The sequence below is a fragment of the Mauremys mutica genome, chromosome 10 (assembly GCF_020497125.1).
Source record: "Mauremys mutica isolate MM-2020 ecotype Southern chromosome 10, ASM2049712v1, whole genome shotgun sequence".
In the NCBI taxonomy this organism is placed as follows: Eukaryota; Metazoa; Chordata; order Testudines; family Geoemydidae; genus Mauremys; species Mauremys mutica.
In genome coordinates this window covers 87,057,263-87,073,374 of record NC_059081.1, presented here as the reverse complement: position 1 = coordinate 87,073,374, position 16,112 = coordinate 87,057,263, and the positions used below count along the sequence as shown (strand labels likewise).

The 16,112-nt window shown below is 44.4% G+C and overlaps 1 protein-coding gene across 2 annotated transcripts in view; it reads left to right on the top strand.

Moving 5' to 3' along the window:
* Positions 1-1,367: 1,367 nt before the first annotated feature.
* Positions 1,368-16,112, top strand: part of PCBP3 (poly(rC) binding protein 3) — a 129,973-nt gene continuing 115,228 nt past the window's right edge. For both annotated transcript variants that reach the window (XM_045032699.1, XM_045032698.1), the window contains exon 1: positions 1,368-1,473. The gene's annotated coding sequence lies outside the window, so the exon portion shown is untranslated. The remainder of the gene's footprint in view (positions 1,474-16,112) is intronic.

Sequence of the window (16,112 nt, the reverse complement as noted above, 5' to 3'; positions counted from 1 at the left end):
CTGTCTCCTGAACCTCAGCTGGAGAAGATTCTTGCACAAGAAAAAGTGTTATAAGAGGAGAAAGCAAATGCCTCAAGTTCTCTCTTCCTTGCTACAATGGTATCAACAACACTTGAAGAAAGGAAGCAACATTGGGGTGGGGTGGGGTGGGAGGGGGAGCGGGTGGAGATCCTGACAAAGGATTCAGCCAATGAAACTGCTGGAACATGTGGTGAGAGAGACCTTTGCTTTGAAATCACTTAGTTTGTTAAGTTAGGTGCTAGTTGCATTTTATCTTTCATTTCCTTGTAACCAATTCTGACTTTTACACCTCATTACTTGTCACTTAAAATCCATCTTTCTGTAATTAATACATCTGTTTTATTATTTTATCTAGACCAATGTGTGTTTGGGTAGGAGTGTTTGGGAAAGTCCATCTGGGATAACAAGATTTGTGCATCCTATTTTCTATTAATGAAATGGCAGACTTTCTATGAGCTTGCATTACCCAGCAGGATGCTGGGCAGTACAAGATGCACATTTCTGGGGGAAAGTCTGGGACTGGGAGTTTGCTGGTGTTGCCCGCGGTGTAATTCATGAGTGGCTGGCCATAGCATTCATACAGGATAGCTGGGGGTGATTTACATGCTGGAGGCTGCGTGGGAGCAGGAGCGGTTGGTCTCAGAGCGAAGCAGTGTAAAAGGCACCCCAGGCTGGAGAGTTGAAGGGACGCAGCTTTCCAGCGGCCCAGACTGTACCCTGGGGAATGTCCCGGGGTGGATTGGGTTACGAGCACTGAGTAAAGGGGTGGAATCAACTGGGAATGAGCATGTTGGTGACTCGGTCGATGTGCCCCAGTGCCCTGTTCTGGAGAGGGAGGGGGCCCTTTTTCTTCCCTCTTTCCCACCAGCTTCCCTTATTCCCCCACAAAACGCTTCTGTGACTCCTCCAAGCCGGTCTGACAACATGCTCAGCCTGCAGGCACCGATTGCTACCTGCAGCCCCACGTGCTATCTGGGGCCCCGCTCACCTCTGAGTAGTTCTAGTGTGAACGTGCTATGACTCCTTACTAAGAGCTCTGTGTAGCTCAAAAGCTTGTTTCTTCCACCAACAGAAGCTGGCCCAGTAGAAGACCTTGTCTCCATATTAACCATGAAATGCAATTAGCTGTCAGGGAGCACAGATCTTGAACCCTCAACCACGAGGGACTTAGACACCAGTAAGTGCCAAACTGCCACCCACTGCCCTTTTAGCACCTGCTAGGCCTGAAAGCTCAACACTGGCAGAGGACACCAGTCCTAGGTGCTGATTCGTGGAACTTCGGGGATCCTGATTGGTTCCCTGCTTTTATTTAAACCAAGCAGAGGAACAGGAAGCTGTCTATGCAACTGGGTTTCTCTGGCTTAGGCTCCACTCCCACTGCCAGACCCGACCTCACAGCAGACCCAGTCTGCCCTTTGGCCTGTCTTGGTCTCTGACCTCCTGGATAGAGAGGTATGATGGCTTATAGTTAGGGCATATGCCATCTTTATTTGCTTTAGAAACAGTATCCTCCAAAGAGTTAAGTTTACCTTTGTTGGTTTCTCAGTTACTGTCTAGATACCTCTTTTCCCTAAGGCAGCCAGGTGCCATTTAAAGGGAGGTGGTGGAATCTCCTTCCTTGGAGGTTTTTACGGTCAGGCTTGACAAAGCTCTGGCTGGGATGATTTAGTTGGGGATTGGCCCTGCTTTGAGCAGGGGGTTGGACTAGATGACCTCCTGAGGTCTCTTCCAACCCTGATATTCTATGATTCTATGACATGCATCCAACGAAGTGGGTATTCACCCATGAAAGCTCATGCTCCAAAACGTCTGTGCCACAGGACTCTTTGTTGCTTTTATGATTCTATGTTATTTGGAGAGGGGGAGGACTATCTTTCTTCCTTCCCACCCCCCTCTGACGTCCTCCACTTGTGCTCTTTCTGATGGGTGTTCTGTAACACCAAACATTTAATTTCCCTGTGTCTAGGGACAGGTTCTGCAGTGCGCCTTGGATGGTACTTCAGTTTTTGCCACTACTGGTTCCCAGAAAACTGAAGGGCCTCAGTTAGTAACACACAAAGTGCCAATGTTTGTTAAATACCAGTAGCTCCCAGTTCCAAGTCAGGCCAGTGAGGATGAGCAGGCCTGGACTGTAGCATTCATTTTTTGTCTTAAGAACTAGGGTATATGCTGTGTAAAAAGCATTTTTTTCTGCCCTCTAGCACTCAGCTTATTAACTGCTCCGGTTGCTCTATTGAGTGTATCGATGGGCTGTGCATGCCCCAGTTAACTTACCGAGAGAGCAGCAAAAATAAAACAGCAACAAAAAATAACCCCACCCCAGCCCAGACATAACTGAGTTGTGCTTGATTGGTTCTGTCATCTCCATAATTAGATTTCTGCACCCAACAGACCTTCATTCCCATGCCCATCTAGTTCCCTTTGCAGAGGGATATATGTAGAAAGACCAACATTAGTACCCCTGGTAGTCTGACTCAGAAGCATGATAGTAATAATAACCCTTCAAGTGCCAACCTCCACCTAACTGCATCTAACATACTTTTTATAGTCAGCAGATACATAGGCAGGGTCAACAGAAACTTGTAAACTGAAAAAATGGAGGTTTTCATGCTAGTAAGATGAAAAACATCTGGATTAAATTGACACTCTGCACTCTTCTATTGTTACTCATTTTATTGGGATATCAATAGAGATTGCACAGAGAGAAATGGCTTAAGTAACTGGGAAAGCAGAGTTCTAAATAATCCTATTTTTACAGATAACCAATATATGTATGTGGGAAGCTACCGATAATTGATAAGATGCAATCTGGTAGTGTACTGCTCGAAACATTTCTTTTTTACTTTGACTTGGTTCAGTAGTTAAACAGCAATAATGCCTGAATTCTACTCTGTGATGGATGGACACATTTTGCCAAGTGGTTCTCAAATCTGTACATTTTCATGCAGAGTAGTTGACTTTACAAAAGAAAGCGATATATTAAAAATCGAGGGTGAGCCGTGAATATTATATTGCAATGAAATCTGCCTTAACAAGTGACCACTCAAAGAACCAACAAAGTTAGGGTGAAATCCTGACTCCCCTAAAGTCAATGGCAAAGTCCCCATTGACTTCAGAGGTGAGAAGATTTCTCCCCTGTGTCTGAGCAGAAATGATCTTATAAAGGGAGAGTAGAATTATACTGGGAATGATAAGAGATCATGTGAAGTGGCCTTTTAAGACAGGAAGTTGCCTTATAAGGAAGTCTCTTCTACAAGTTCCATTGTACTTTGTTACAATGATTAGCGCTTGGTATTTTTGTCTTGGACAAGATGCCTGGAGTGGATAAAGTTAAAAATGCATCAAAACTAAGCTTCAAAGCTCACCCTGCATAAGAAATGTGGGGAGTGAGTAGAAGAGTTTATACAGCAGGGTACTCATGAAGGCTGTGTTTTTGGGGTTCCTTATGTTGTGACTGTGGCTGAGGCAAATAGAGCTTTCCTCTCCTCAGCCATAGCAGCTGTGAATCCAGACCAGCAAGCTCCTTGGGTTTCTGGGAGGCATCTGCTCTGCCCAGTGCTTCTTTGAAATGCATTTTTCTTAACCCCCCCAGGGTTTTGTTGGGGATAGTCATAGAGGGAGGCCTGCAGCTCTGAGCTGAAAGGCCTCTCACCATTCGTGGTTTTCTTTTTCTTCTTTTTTTTAAGGTCTCTATTTCAAAAGTCTGAAATGAAAGTAAGGCATTGCAATAAAGAAATGTTAAAATTGCACCATTATCATTTTAAAAATTCAGGCACTACAGAAGTTAAGGTCCCTACAGCACTGTTAGCAGGGCAATGTGGGGCATTTTCTCATTAAATATATCTCTTCAGAATACATTACTGCTTGGTTTTGAGCTCACTGATCACCAGGAAGTCCTCAACCTTTCACTCTAACACTAGTACACTCCACCTGTCCTTCCAGCTTCTCCCATGAGTTGCCACCTAGAAGAAACTGTATTTCTCTCTAGGTGCTGGTCCGTGCTAGTCAAGTTGCCCAGTGATATTGTCATATCATCTCGTGCCAGATTGAAAAGAAGTGGGATCCAGCCCTTTTACTGTGGTCCAGCCCTTTCCTCATGTCAGTACAATCTCCGTTGGTTGGTTCTCTAACTAGAACTCCATCTTCCAGGGTTTTGCAGGACACCTGGAAATGTATTTTGCAGTGAAATCATTTTTGAATTGTGTGCCCCAATGGTCTGATCAGAGGGACATTCTGTCTTTGGTAGGTACTTATCCATCCCCCCTCGCTAGAGCAGCTCACAATCATTAACGTAGTTATCCTCGCAACAGAGAAGAGTGAGGCACAGACAGACTAAAGCCAGATTTGTAAAGGCATTTAGGCATCGAGAGGGTTATTGCAAAAAGCACCTGAAACTCATTGATTTCAATGGGGATGAGTGTCACAATAAAAATTGCCCCCCCACATGGGGTCCCCTGGGTAAGCACCAGCATTGTATATTGCTAACGCTTATATATGCATGGGAAAGGATCTTAGGAAGGGTTGAAGGTGTGAGTGTGGAGTGAAAGATTCCTTTGCAGGTTGCAAGAGGCCGAGTGGGAGGAAGGGAGAAAGGAACAGGTTAACTCAACAATCCAGCTAAGCTCAAAACTAAAAAAACAAAACTGCAGCCCAAAAACAACACACACAAACAAGCTCTCTGCTGCCAAACAGCCAGAAGCTTGTAAAAAAGAAAAATTAAGCCAAACAAACCTAACAAGGTTTCAAAACTAAACAGATTGCAAAGGCCAGTAGGTTAAAAAACAACAGCCTTGTGACCATGAAGCCGGTGTGTTTTGGGGAACCTAAGAAAGCCGCAGAAGGCCGGTTCAAACTGGTACCAAGAGCACGGGGGGTGAAGGTCCATAAACAAAAACGCCCCCGAAAAAACCCAGGGCTTAAAACCCTCTCAAGTCAAAAATCAACAGCAAACCCTAAATAGCCTGTGCAGAGAACAAAACTCTCATCTACCCTTCCCCCTCTTCTTCTTACGTTACATCCAGGCTTGGCTGGCCTTGGGTTGTGCGTGTGTGAGTATGGAAGTGGGTTAGGGCTCGGTCACTAATGCTTTCTTCCTTCCTCCAAGTAACGTGGGGCACACCCATCACTCACCACTGTTATTTAAATAATAAAGCTTTAAAACCAGTCACTTGGTGTGCTCCTTCATCTCCTCACCTAAAGATCTTGCGGCCTCAGCCTAATCACCTAAAGCCCCAGGCAAATTGGTAATATAAATCTGTCACATGAGGTGCCTGGGTCCTTTTGAGAAGCCCATGAGTGGCCTATCTACCTTTAGGAAACACTAGTGACTCTTCCCATGTCATGCAGGAAGTCAGAGGTCGAGCAAGAAACTGAACTGGCACCCCCTAGGCTAGCAGCCTGTCCTCTGAACTGCCCATCCACTATGCAAGCTAAGCATGTCAAACCTTCCCCTTGGCTTGTTTTTTCAGCTCCACACTATCCAGTTGTGCTGTGGATTGCTGGGTTCTGTTCAGTGCAACGCCCCAGCATGCCCCATTCTGGTGATACCATGGTCTTCACAGAACTTCTCTGGAGCCGGAGGCCGGCCTGGGGGGGGAAGGTAAGCTTTGCCCCACATCAATAATATTGTGTCTTTAAACAGTCTGAGGTTATCGTGTCTTCTGTTGGCTACCCAAGGAGACTGAAATCACACTGTGGAAGAACTGGGTGCTGTGGCCCTGAGGAAAATAAAGGTGGGTGTTTTTTTTATATTGCAGATAGGGTGGAGTGTACCTCTCTCTGTGTTTGGCTGAACATTCAGCAAGTAGTTACACAGCCCTCAGGCTTTTAGGTTAGTTTTAATCATGTTTCCATTCTTTGGAAATGTTGGCCAGTGGCAAAATATCCTCCTGGATTTTGTTTCTCTCATCTCTGTTCTTGCCTCGCCCATGCTGTGCGCCTTCCATCGTGTCCATCAAAGCAGTCCATTGTGAGATGATAAAGAGCCAAGTTGGGGTAGGCAGGCTGGAGGTCATTCTCATCTGACGTGCTGCTTTTGTTACTAGAGCGGGACATCAGTTTTGGCTTCAGGCCATTCTATTGTCCAAGTTATTGACAGCCACAAATGGGCAGCGGGGCAAAATTTTCCATTAGTGAGTGGGAGGTGGGAGCATGGCTTGCTCGCTTTTCCAAAAGGGCGAGAGAGCTCTGTGAAGCAGAAATGAAACCAGTCCAGATAAATCAACTTCTCTCTCCCTCCTTTTCCGTTGATAAGCCACACTCCATAATGTCAGCCATAGGACAGAACTGACCAGGCGGACCCTGTTCTCAGATACGTGTTACTCACAGCTCGGTGACAGAATGACTCTCTGCAGGGATTTCCCTACACCCCCTCGAATTTCCCCAACACCCTCCCCCCCCAGTTTTGTGAACTAGTTACATGCAGTGTTGCCAATTTAGTGATTGTTTGGAAATTTGAATTGAAATTGAAACATTAATACACACTTTAAAAGCATATAAAGTGTATGATAAAATCCATGTATCTGAAAGTAGAATAGATTTGAAAAGTATGAACATAGACTAACTTCCTTATACAGCTGTTGTTTTTTATGACAATGTCAGTGCATTCATTTCGGTGATGTTGGCCAACCTAATAATTTCAAATGATGATTTGTAAGCAAAGTCTAAATGAGCTCTCCCTGACAGCTAGTGATGAGCTGGGGGAAAGGCGTCAGGACCAGATTGTATTTACATTCACACCTAATCTACCTAGGTTTCCAGCAAGCAGAGCTGTGTTGCCCAAGTGATAGATTTTGGCTGGGGTTGGGTTACAAATCACTTGAATGCAGGGGGGTTGGGGGGAGTAATGAAATGTTGTTGTTGTTATTGTATGAGTAAAGAACTGTACGTAGCCTGTGCTGATTGAGGGCATCAAGAGAGAGGGTGGGGACGGGTGTTTTGCTTGATGGTCTGTCTCAGTCACAAGTACTATTTGACCTGCCTCTCTCCACTGTTTAAAGACAGAGTTGATTAGGCTCCATAGATCAGGGGTGGGCAAACTACGGCCCGGGGGCTGCATCCAGACCTTCAGACATTTTAATCCAGCCCTCGAGTTCCTGTTCTGTTCTTTCCCTCTGAATCATCTGGCATTGGCCAGTGTCGGAAGACAGGATACTGGGCTAGATGGAGCTTTAGTCTCACCCAGTATGGCCTTTATTATGTTCTTATGACCAACTTCTGTTGGCAAATGTTACAAGCTTTTGAGCCACACAGCGCTCTCCTTAAGGTCTGGGAAAGGTATTTGGAGTGTCAATACAAGGTGGAACTGAGATTGTTTAGCATAAACATCACTCTCAATTATATAGTTGTTTAAATCTTCCCAGCTCTACAGGAATCAGAACATATTATTAAAATATATCTTGAATGTTAGGAAAGACATCACAATGATTCAAGATGACCTCCCACCCTCCCAAACAAACAAAAAATGGTGAGGAAAAATTCTCTGCTTTGTGCTGCATATCTCTCTCCATATGGAACCAGCGGGCAGGACATGCCACAGAGATCAGCAATGCAGATAAGAGATCTGCATGGTATTGGTCCCCATGAGCTCCAGGTTTTCTACAAACCCCTGATTTGTTTGTTCGGACTTGGGTGAACGTAGCTCAAATCATCCCAAGTTTACAGCACTGTGGTTTCTGAACCTACTGACCCATAAATATCAGCATCCACCAGGAGAAAAAAACCTGCATTTTACCTCCTGAAAGCCAGTGATTTCTGAAAAGCGAGTAGACTGAGAATTGTTTGCCCTATTAGGGACTGAGAGTAGAGTCTACAGGCAGGTTAAAAAGAATGCTGCATGGGAGTTACTTCAACATAAAACTGCAAAGTCTTTTTAAGGGGCAGATGGAAAGTGAGGGCCTCAAAGCAGTAAATGGTTCCTCGTTTTGAGACTAGTTTTATATCCTATTCCACTGGCAAATTGCTTCTGCCCCTTCTTGCTTTGGATCTGGTGCCAATGGCAATTGGTCAAGTGCCAGATTAGGAGTGCAAGGCTTTGTGATCTGAAGGGAGAATGTTTTCATGGAAAAAAATAGCAGCAAACATATAGTTGAATGTGTTAATACTCTGCAGGGTGGCGGGAAGAAGGAACGTTCCGTTGACACCACATGTTTCCATAATTTGACCCTTCTGCTTAATGTGAGTTTGAAGGGGAACCAGTAAAGTTAATTGCATTGATCCAGGAAGTGGATTATTTGTGCATTGCCCTGCCCTGAGGGGAAACAGAAACCCTGCACATTTGTTCCCTTTCTCACCATTGTTTCCTGCTTCCCCTTCACGCCCTTCTGAAGCAATTAGTCAGAGAGCCTGCCCTACCACAGCACCCATCACTGTGTGAACATGGGTAACCTTGCTGGGGGCTATGGGGAAGTTAACATATAGGGAAGTGCAAAGAGATGGAAATATTAGTGTGTCCATTGTGTTCCATGGGTAGTGGTCCCACCTCCCATCCACTGAAGTTCCTCCTGCTCTGGTAAGCCTGGCATTTGCTTACTGTAATGTATTGACTTGTCAATTTGTGCATGTACATTTTGAAGGCAAACACTGTGTTGGTGATGATGTTCTGTTATTTCTCTTTGGCTACTGTGAAGATTAACTTGCTTGCCACTTTGACAATTAAAACTTAAGTGCCACTCCGTGATTCTGGAAACACATTTAATGTCAGTGGTGACAGTTTATGTTAACCCCCAATTAATTATCACAGCTCAATAAAGCTGACATTTTATTAGCAGACAATTGCTGTTAAATTGAGTTTAAATTCAGCAGGTATTTCTGAAGCATACTGTAACTTGAGGTGTCCTCACGCCACTGTCAGAGAACCATTTAGATGTAAAGAAATTCCATATGATCTGAGAGACAAATTTCCTTTGACCAGCCAGGGAACATAACAGACAAAACATGAACACAAGTTCAAAATCCAGAAGCTGTTTTAATGTGCCTTTCTCTCTCTCTCTCTCTCTCTGTATGATTTTCTCTAGACTAAGATTTTTCTAAATTTGAGGCCAATAAAGTCTGGCATAAATCCCCTCCCCCAACATCTTCATTGCTTTTATCGAAAGAGAGTCTCTGTTCTTGAATCTGAAGAAGTGGGTATTCACCCACGAAAGCTCATGCTGCAAAACGTCTGTTAGTCTATAAGGTGCCACAGGATTCTTTGCTGCTCTGTTCTTGAAAACAGTCAATCATTTTAATCTCAGCAGTGCTTGTTCTGATCCTTTAATCCCACTTGCTTTCTGTTGAGGGAGAAACCTAACATCATTTTTGTCTGTCTGTCTGATATAGTTATTGAGACGATTACTTGCAGCCAGGTTTAGACAAGTGCGCTTAGGTGATGGATAGTGTTGATTTGGAGTGGAAGAGTGAGGACGGTGATGCTGGAAGCAGGTGCATTTCCCCTTTTTCTTCCTGTTTGAATGTAACTGGTAGCGTGAGGGTGTTTCCAAGCCAAGTAAGAATGAAGGGAAGAGCTGGGTTGGACTTGATGGGCAGGATTTGTTTTTGCTGCATGGTTTGGAGTTTTTGTAATAGTGAGTTAACACATCGTCCCCACAGCTAACACTGCTTGAAATAAAAGTGTAGCATCCTTAACATTGGTGTTGTTCAGAACTTTCTTAGATCCATTGAAAACTTTATTTGCAATCATGTATCGCAAAACAATGACATTCAAATATGTACTTACATTCTAGATTGCGGGCTCCCCTTTTCACTGCGTCCCCCCACGGTAGAATGCAGCTCCCGAAATCAGGGGCTCTACCCACTTCTGCTTAGAATTCCTGAGTCTCCACCACCCACCGTGATATAGGCTGCCAGGGCTGAGTGCCTCTGAGTCCTGGCATAATTGCAACACTCAGGGTGCCTGCTGTGGGGTTCAGAGCACCAATGTTATAGCACTTCTTCCATTGCTCTGAGAACCCATGCCCCTTGTAACACCACAGCTATCACAGAGTTAACTGGAGTAGCTCCAACATGAATGCAGGATCAGACCCCATATATTATTCTAAATAACTACAGTTGTCTAATATTCAAGCCATATCCACTGCTCCTGTGTTCTCCCACCAGCAAAGCTGATAACATGGCAATGACATTGATTAATTTTTTTAGTTCATGACAGGATGGTGGAAAAACTCAAAACCAGACAGCAGGTGAAGTGTTGATTATACACCAGCCTTTGACACATTGTGTCAGAGTACAGAGTCTTTTCCATCGGGTGCAGGGGTTGGCTTTTGAAAAATGTTATGAGCATGCAGCAGACTCGGGCATGATGATGATGTTAAAAAGAGGCTGGAGAAGGGATTAGGACCCCATTCTGTTTCCATCAAAGTCAATGGGAGTTTGCTGGATCAGCGAGAGCAGGACTGGCCCTTAGATAGCAAGCTGATCTGGAGCACCTGCTTTTTGCTTCTGTAGAGGGAGTTCCAATTCTGGCACGGGTTACACAGTGTGGTCTCCTCCATTTTGTTAAATGGCCAGACAGGTTGACATGACTAGCAACCTCTAGCTGAGGGCTCAGCAGAGTCCAGGTTCTGGAAAATGCCAGGGCTAGCAGGCTTGTGTGGAGGTGTGGAGGAGAGACTTTGCACAACACTGTGGCGACTTTGCCTTGTTAGTGCTTTCACTGTTACAAGCAGTTACATTTCTTCACAATCTTTTAAAAAGGATTCCTCGGGGGTGTATTTTGAATTATACAGTGGCGATATTTTTATAAAATATAAAGAAGCTGCAAATGAGCAAAAACCAGCTCAATTCTTTCCTGTTCTTTTACTCTGTGTGTGTGTGTGTGTGTGTATATGGACGTGTTAGAGGTAAGGAAGTGATTGGGAAATGGGCGTTATCCTGGACAAACCCCTTTCACTGCTAATTGCTGGGATTGTGTGCATTCCTGGGTGGGTACAATTGGCGTAGTCAAAAGAGACAGCCAATGTGCCCAGCAATAGCTCCCAGACAGAACTTGCTTTGTTGAGGCAATGTTGGCTAAGCTGCCAGGGTTATCCTCTGTATTCACCAAACACCAAGGGCTCTTCACGTTCCACCTGGGAGCCCACTCAATATGGCCCTTTAATAACAGAAAAGCTAAAGAACTCTGAGTTAGAACTGCAGCACCAGACACTGGTAGGGTTCCTGGGTACCTGGGCAATGAGGACAGTGTAGAGTAGGAGTAAAAGAGTCGGCATGTTTGCAATGTGTTGTGATGTTGTTGTAAGAAAGGTGGATATTTTGCATCCCACTTTCAAGCCATAAAACGTCTGATTTTTACTCTGGGGACAAGTCTCCACTTTTTCTTTGTAGGGCTCAAACTTCAGAGCACGAAAAGAGCATTGTGATTGTTACAAAGAAGTGTTGCTCTGACACGGTGATACCGCAGAATTTAGGGCAGCTGACAGACAACATTCAGCACATCAGCTTGATGTGAAGATAGGACTTGAAGCAATCACAGTACATGTCCACAAGGGTGGCCTAAGGTTGGGGCTGCCACCTCTGGGAAGAGCCTTGATGTCCCAGTGGGTGGGAACTGTCTTGAAAAAGAACCAGGCAGTAGCTATTTGCAATTATGTTAAGTCTTGTATATGTCACCGATGCTATCTATGTTCCTAGAGTCAGTCAGGCAGGGCTAAACTGATCAGATGGATTTTGGTGGACGATATTTCTTCATCACTGAGTCATTACTTCATGACTTGATCACATTTATAATGTGCAAGCAGAATAAAGTCCAGACCAGAAATATGTGTATTTGGTGCTTCAATAAGGCCAATTTCACAAAGCTGAAAACAATTATGAGCCAAATCAACTGGGAAGAAGAATTTAATCAGCAAAAAAAAAGTGAATGATAATTGGGAATCATTTAAGAACATTGTACTAGATGCCTCAAAAGTCACAATCCCTCATCTAAGGAAGAACGCTATGCTGATTAAAAAACCAGATTGGTTTAGAGGGTAAGTGAAGGAAGCTGTAAAAAAATAAAAATATATATATAACAAATGGAAGAAAGGGAAAGTAGATAGTAGTGAATATAAATCAGAAGCTAGGAATTGTAGAAAATGGATGAGGGAAGCAAAGGGACATAGGAAGAAATCTATGGCAATCAGCTTTAAGGACAATAAGGAGTTTTAAAAATATATTAGGAACAAACAAAATCCTGACAATGGTATTGGTCCATTACTAGATGGAAATGGTAGAATTATCATTAACAATGCAAAAAAGGCAGAAGTATTCAATAAATATGTCTGTTCTGTATTTGGGGAAAAACAGATGATATAGTCTCATCATATGGTAGTGATAACACTCTTTCCATTCCACTAGTATCTCTAGAGGATGTTAAACAGAATCTAATAAAGTCAGACATTTTAAAATCAGCAAGTTCAGATAACTTGCATCCAAGAGTTTTAAAAGACCAGGCTAGGGAGCTTGTTAGACCACTAATGTTGATTTCCAATAAGTCTTGGAACACTGGGGAAGTTCCAGAAGACTGGAAGAAAGCTATTGTTTTGCCAGTTTTTAAAAAGGGTAAATGGGATGAGCTGGGTAATTATAGGCCTGTCAGCCTGACATCAATCCTGGAAAGACAATAGAGTGGCTGATATGGGACTCGATTAATAAAGAACTAAAAGAGGTTAAAATAACATGCAAATCCACAGGGGTTTATGGAAAATAGATTCTGTCAAACTAACTCAATATCTATTTTTGATGAGTTTACAAGTTTGGTTGATAAAGGTAATAGTGCTCACATAATTCATAGATTCATAGATTCTAGGACTGGAAGGGACCTCGAGAGGTCATCAAGTCCAGTCCCCTGCCCTCACGGGGGGGAGGGATAGCTCAGTGGTTTGAGCATTGGCCTGCTAAACCCAGGGTTGTGAGTTCCATCCTTGAGGAGGCCACTTAGGGATCTGGGGCAAAAATTGGTCCTGCTAGTGAAGGCAGGGGGCTGGACTCAATGACCTTTCAAGGTCCCTTCCAGTTCTAGGAGACTGGTATATCTCCAATTATTACCTATTACCAAATACTGTCCCTGATAGACATTTATCTAACCTACTCTTAAATATCTCCAGAGATGGAGATTCCACAACCTCCCTAGGCAATTTGTTCCAGTGTTTAACCACCCTGACAGTTAGGAACTTTTTCCTAATGTCCAACCTAAACCTCCCTTGCTGCAGTTTAAGCCCATTGCGTCTTGTTCTATCCTTAGAGGCTAAGGTGAACAAGTTTTCTCCCTCCTCCTGATGACACCCTTTTAGATACCTGAAAACTGCTATCATGTCCCCTCTCAGTCTTCTCTTTTCCAAACTAAACAAACCCAATTCTTTCAGCCTTCCTTCATAGGTCATGTTCTCTAGATCTTTAATCATTCTTGTTGCTCTTCTCTGGACCCTCTCCAATTTCTCCACATCTTTCCTGAAATGCGGTTCCCAGAACTGGACACAATACTCTAGCTGAGGCCTAACCAGCGCAGAGTAGAGCGGAAGAATGACTTCTCGTGTCTTGCTCACAACACACCTGTTAATGCATCCCAGAATCACGTTTGCTTTTTTTGCAACAGCATCACACTGTTGACTCATATTTAGTCAAGTTTAACACACTTAAACTTCTATATGGTGTATGACATTTTCATTAAAAAACTAGAACAATATAAAATTAAGTGACACACATTAAATGGATTAAAAACTGGCTTACTGATAGGTCTCAATATGTAACTGCAAATGGGGAATCATCACTGAACGGGTCTGTTTCCAGTGGGATCCCACAGGGATCATTTCTTGGCCCTGAGCTATTTAACTTCTTTATCAAGGATCTGGAAGAAAACATAAAATCATCACTGATAAAATTTGCAGGTGACACAAAAATTGGTGGAGTGGAAAATAATGAAGGTCACTGATTCAGAGCAATTTGGATCGCTTGGTAAGCTGGGTTCAAGCAAACACTATGTGTTTTAATATGGCTTGATGTAAATGTATATCTCTGGGAACAAAGAATACAGGCCATACTTACAGGATGGGAGACTCTATCCTGGGAAGCGGTGACTCTGAAAAAGATTTAGGGGTCATGGTGGATAATCAGCTGAACAGGAGCTCCCAATGTGATACTGTGGCCAAAAGATCCTGGGATCCATAAGCAGGGGAATCTCAAGTAGGAGGAGAGAGGTTATTTCACCCTGTATTTGGCACTGGTGTGACTGGTGTAGGACTCCTGTGTTCAGTGCTGGTGCCCACAATTCAAGAAGAATGTTGATAAATTGGAGAGGGAAGAGCTGTGAGAAGGATTGAAGGATGAGAAAGCATGTCTTATAGTGATAGACTCAAGGAGCTCAATCTATTTAGTGTAACAAAGCAAACAGGGGGAACAAATATTTCATAATGGGCTCTTCAGTGTAGCAGAGAAAGTTCTAATAAGGTCCAGTGGATGGAAATTGAAGCTAGATAAATTCAGATGGGGAAATAAGGTAAATTTTTAACGGTGAGATTAAATGGAACAATTGACCAATTTGTAATCAAGATTGGCTGTCTTTCTGAGAGAGCTGCTCTAGGAATGATTGTGGGGCAGGTCTCTGGCCTGTGCTGTACAGAGCTTAGACTAGATGATCACAATGGTCCCTTCTGGCTTTAGAATCTTTGTCTCATGTAAGGGTGTGATTAGAGAATATGTACTGCCCTGTAGACAAACTAGGGGTCACCTGACAGGGCAGGCCACATGCTGTCCTAGATACACCTCCGATCCAGGAATGAGGCCAGAGCACAGATACATCCCCAACTAGCACTCTTCAATATGAATATAATATATGGTGAAGCTTAAATAATGTGCCAGAGTCAAGCCCTGAGAATGGCTGCAAAACTGTGCTGATCAGACCCTAGAGCAGCAAAGCGCTAATTACCAGAGACTGCGCTTATCTGGGCCACTCTGCAGAGAAACCCGTCAGGTCCTGGCTTCCCTGCCATGGCCAGAGCACAGAGCTGGGGATTTGGGAAGCACAGGCACTGGTACAGGTTCCCATGTGTCTTTGAAGTTGGAGCTGGAGCACCTATGTGTCTCGTCTCTTCTGTCCCCACCTGTGCGGGGGTGTAAGTGTGTCCGTGTAAATACTACATGCTGTGTGTGTGTTACTTTCTCTAGCCTACATCCTCTTTCTATGCTGGCATTGTTAGGACTGGCTGCCCTGGCACCTCTGCCTGGAATCTCACAAGACAGAACTTGAAGCCAGCCGAGTGTTTCACAAACGGATCTGTACAGTTGTCTCGTGTCATTGGAGTTTTACTGAAGGTGAAATGTTCGGGTTTTAAAACCATATGAACAAAACTGAGGGGCTTTTGTGGCAAAACTGTTCACCCATTTCCAGCATTCCCCCCTCCCAGTGGTGAATGTGACTGTAGTAGACACTGTGTGTTAAAAATGTACAACATCTCATGCAGAAATGGAGTTCGTCTTGCTTGGAAAAATCTCTCCAGGAAGGGAATGTAGAATGATACTGACGTCTTCTTCGATTGCGTTATAGCAGAGGCCCCAAGTGAAAGGATTTCTGCCCCTGTGACCAATCCTGAGGAATAAGCATCTTCATGTTGGGGTGTGATCAACGGTGGGAACGTGTGTTGAGCCTCCTTGCATGGGACGGCAAGAGTTCAACAGAGAAAAGGGCCTTTTCTAGGGAATGTTGCCTCATGAGCTTTGGAGACTTAGGGGTTACAGCAGCCCTGACTCAAGTAAGCCCACAACTGCACGCAGGAGCCAGGCGCTGGGAAAACACCAACCTACACCTCACACTGGAACAGCTTTCCCAGCTGGAGACGCCAGATCCACAATAGGTGTTGTGTCATCCCACCTCGGCCACCAGCCCAGCGAGCCCGCGGTGTCCCTGCAGAGTCAGGAGCCGCCGAGGCTGCAGGAGCAGGAGAGCTGGCGCAGTGCTTGGGCTGTGGCTTAGAGCCCGGGGACCTGCCCTTCCCAGGGAGCGAGAGCACGTCGCTCAGTGAAAGGGAAATCCCTGCTCCGCTCCCTGCCCCCAAACCCACCCCCACTGCTCACCCGGTGGTCTTGTCCCCGTGCTCCCCACATGCCTCACTCCCACTTTC